This window comes from Triticum dicoccoides, chromosome 3B (genome assembly GCF_002162155.2).
Source record: "Triticum dicoccoides isolate Atlit2015 ecotype Zavitan chromosome 3B, WEW_v2.0, whole genome shotgun sequence".
In the NCBI taxonomy this organism is placed as follows: Eukaryota; Viridiplantae; Streptophyta; class Magnoliopsida; order Poales; family Poaceae; genus Triticum; species Triticum dicoccoides.
In genome coordinates this window covers 65709486-65713628 of record NC_041385.1, presented here as the reverse complement: position 1 = coordinate 65713628, position 4143 = coordinate 65709486, and positions in this window count along the sequence as shown.

The following is a 4143-nucleotide window of genomic DNA, read 5'->3' as shown; positions in this document are numbered from 1 at the left end:
TCGCCGGCGACCATGGCCAAGGAGAAGACGGCGGCGCTGGAGCGTGCAAGGAAGGCGTCGGCATCGGAGAAGGCGAAGGGGAGATCCACCAGCCGTGGAGGGTCCTCGTCCAGATCCCGCCTGCCGAAAGGCTGGGTCCAAGGAGACTGGATCCAGTCGACCATCACTGAGAATGACATTCTCGACATGGCCAACGAGGGTTTGATCCCCCACGGAGCTGCGAGGCTTCCGGGGAAGGAGTGGCAGCCTCAGCCAGAAGAGGGTGAGTGTGTGCTTTTGGCCACCCATGTCGATCGTGGGTTTTCCTTGCCGCCGAGTGTTTTCTTTCGTGGCTTCTTGAATTTCTTCGGAGCGCAGCTCCACCACTTTACCCCAAACTCCATTGCCTATCTTGCTGCGTTCGTGTCCATGTGTGAGGGTTTCTTGGGCTGTCGACCGCACTGGGGTTTGTTCAAGCATATATTCACGTGTCGCTCTCAGACCGTGAAGAAGGCGAGTCCAGGCAACGAAAAGACCCGAGTCGTCCAAATGTGTGGGGGTTTGGGCATCCAGGTGAGGAACAAGAGCACCTTCCCGCCCATGACCTTTCCCGAGTCAGTCAGAGGCTGGCAGTCGACCTGGTTCTACTGCCGGGACCAGTCGACGCCGGGACAGTCGAGTGGACTTCCGCAGTTTACCATGGACCGAGTGAACAAGCCCTCCTCTCTGAAGTTGATCCCGGAGGAGAAAGCTGATGTGAAGATGTTGATGGAGCGCGTGGTGCAGTTGGTTCGGGAGGGAGTGACGGGCATGGATCTCCTGGAGGTCTTCCTCAGGCGTTGCATCCAGCCCCTCCAGTTCCGGAGCCACTGCATGTGGTTGTACTGTGGGACCGAAGACGAGAGTAGAGTCCATCCAGAAGCAGTCGACGATGTCACTCTGGAAAGATGGATGGCAGCCGTCACCGGAAACAAGGACAACCGACGCGGAGCCAGAAGGATTCCTCCACTCGACCACAACAGCGATCCAAATAAGGTACACTTGCCCTGCTCTCCACTGCATTCTTGTCGCATCTATCTCTGTCTACTCTGTCGACTGGTCGACTGATCATTGTCTTGATATCTGCTAGGCCCTCACTGAGCTGTACTCGATGCCCAATGGGGCACAAACTCCGACTGAGGAGGGTGAGGCGAGTGGGGGCGAGAGCCAGGACGAGGAGGAATGGGACTCGGACGTTGCCGGGGACGACGACGACGATGATGATGACGACGGCGATGATGATGACGCCGAGGACGAGGAGGAAGAGGAGGAGGTCGTGCCACCGCGCTCGGAAAGGCGGTCGAAGCTCGTCCACGACCCTTCGACTGAACGTGGCAAGGGGGTTGCGACGCAGTCGACCAAACGCCCTAGGACCACCTCTCCAGCGCCGACTGAAAAGGCGCCGAAGCAGCCTAGGGGGGCTCCGCCAAAGCCGACCAAGCTCTTGCCGAAGATGAAGGTGTCCATCCCCACCATATCAGGGTAATTGTGTCGTTTGAATCTTCTCATTTTGTGTGAACTTTGTCTCTGGTCGACGCCAAAGCTAGTCGACTGATCCTTTGGAGTTGCAGTGCTGCTACTTCTGAAACCTCAGCTCGGGCTGATGACCACGAGATGGAGGACGCAGCGACTTCGAACCCAGGTACTGTATTCTTGACGCCGTTCTTAGTCGACTGACTCGCGATCTCTGATCCTGATTCTTCTCCGCAGCTCCACCCAATACTGTTATCAATCTTCCTGATGATGACGAGGATGAAGAACCACTGGCACGCAGGAGGAGTCGGAAAGCGCCCGCCAGTAAGGTGCCTCAGGATGTGACGGCGCCTGAGATTCTGACTGTGGAGGAAGAGAACACCACTCGACACACGGTGTCCTTCGCAAATCCACTGACGAGTGCTCAGCAGCCCTCCCTCTTCACGACGCACCATGTCCCAGAGGACCAAGCTGGCGCAGCGAAGGAGGCAATACGCCAGGCGGGACTCATGATGGAGCAGCTGAAGACCATCCGGGACGCGAGCCAGGCAGCTTATGATGCCAGTTCTGCCCTCCAAAGCAATGTCCAGGTCAGTCGACCGCTGTTTGTTCTGTTGGATATGTTACCAAAAACTTGTCTTTTCCGGAATTTATAGTAGTCACCCACTGGGTGTGTCGAATAAACTCTGTGTTTAGCGGGGGCACGCTGAGTGCACCCGCTGGGTGTAGTCCCCAAGGCTAAGGTCGACTGCTGGCAGTCGGCCTTAGGCTTTATGATGTCAATTTTTCTGTCAGTCGACTGGTCGACTGGATTTCACAAACCGGTGGGGGCACGCTGAGTGCACCCACTGGGTGTAGTCCCCGAGACTGTGGTCGACTGCTTGCAGTTGATCACAGTCTTATAGAATGCATCTCGCACTTTTTTTTGAGGTCGACTGGTCGACTTTGTCTTCAACAGGATTAGTGGGGGCACGCTGAGTGCACCCACTGGGTGTAGTCCCCGAGACTACGGTCGAATGCTTGTATTCGGCTGTAGTCTTAGAAACGTGTGTTTTTCCCTTTTTCACTCGGAAGTGAATTATATTTGACATTTAGTCGATTGGTTCTTTGCAGAACTCTTGTGATCTTGTGGCTCGCTACTCAGAGCTGGAACAAAAGCATACTCAAGTCGAGCTGAGCTTGAAGCTGGTTCAGGAGAAGCTGACAAAGGCAAAGGAGGAGACCGAAGGTATGTTTGGTGAGACCCTGACGACTGCTTTTCCCCTTGCTTGTTTCAAAATCTGATCTTGCTGTAACTTGCAGGTAAGGTAAGGGAGGCCCAGCAGAAGAAAGACCTTGAGCTAGCTGAGAAGACCAAGCTTGCCGACGAGAAGTTAGCTTCAGTCACCAAGCTTGAACAAGACAATGCCAATCTGAAAGCTGCTCTTGGGATTGCCAACAAGGAGGTCAGTCGACTGAAAACTGATAAAGCTGCCCTGACCGACCAAGTCAGCAAATTGACTGGGAAGAAAACTGATCTGGAGGCCTTCCTGAGTGGACTTGCCAAGAAGCTGTTTCTTATGCTTGAAGGTAAACCTCTATGCTTGGCAGACATTTCCAATTGTGGTTTTTCCATTCGACCATCCCCTTGACTTAGTGATCATCCTTGCAGAATTTTGTCAAAACTTTGAAGAAGAAACTAGCCGGCTGGAGCCAAACCTCGACCCCGTCAATTCTCCGGTGAACGACGAAGTTGCCATGGAAGTTTTCCGACTAGAGTCCCGTGTTGCAGCTGTCGTGGACTATCTCGCAAAGCTGAAGGCTGCCACATCGCGCATCGACTCGACGCTCTGGCCTGAGGAGACACTTCAGAATGACCTTGAGTCGCTGATGGCCCGCTTGAACACGATCCCTGGTCGAGTGCAGGAGTGGAAGAAGTCCTCGGCTCGGTGTGGTGCAGATGTCGCTTTGTGTCTGGCCCGAGTCCACTGCAAAGATGCGCGAGAGGAGAAGCTGGCGGCCCTTCGGGTGGCCAATACCAAGAAGCACGACTTCAGGTCCTTTATGGAAACTTTCCTTGCAGCTGCCACTCGGATCGCCGACGGAATTGACCTTGATGAATTCGTTGCACCTTCCAGCCCTCCACAGGAGGGGTAAAAAACCTCTTCTGGCTCGACGCTTTAAATTTGCCTCGGTATGCCGAGTGGAATTGTAACCGACAAACCTTAACGGGCTTGATGCCTGAGCACTTTCGGTTCCTTTAGATGTCGATTCAAACTTGAATTTGGTGCTTGAATACGATTGCCTTCGGCTCGAAATGTCTTTTGCAGGTTCAAAGCAAGGCGCCTTTATTGCAATCAACTTATTCTTCGGTCCACTTAGGCGAGCACAGGGCTGCAGCTAAGCCTCCGAGTGAGAGGGTCGCTCTTCACTCGGTAGGATTTTTGTAACTTAGGCGAGTGCTTGGACTGCAACTAAGCCCCCGAGTGAGAGGGTTGCTCCTCACTCGGTAGGATTTTGATAAACTTAGGCGAGTGCTTGGACTGCAGCTAAGCCTCCAAGTGAGAGGGTTGCTCCTCACTCGGTAGGATTTTCATAACTTAGGCGAGTGTTGCACTGCAGCTAAGCCCCTGAGTGGAAGGCTGGCTTACCACTCGGTAGGATTTTGATAAA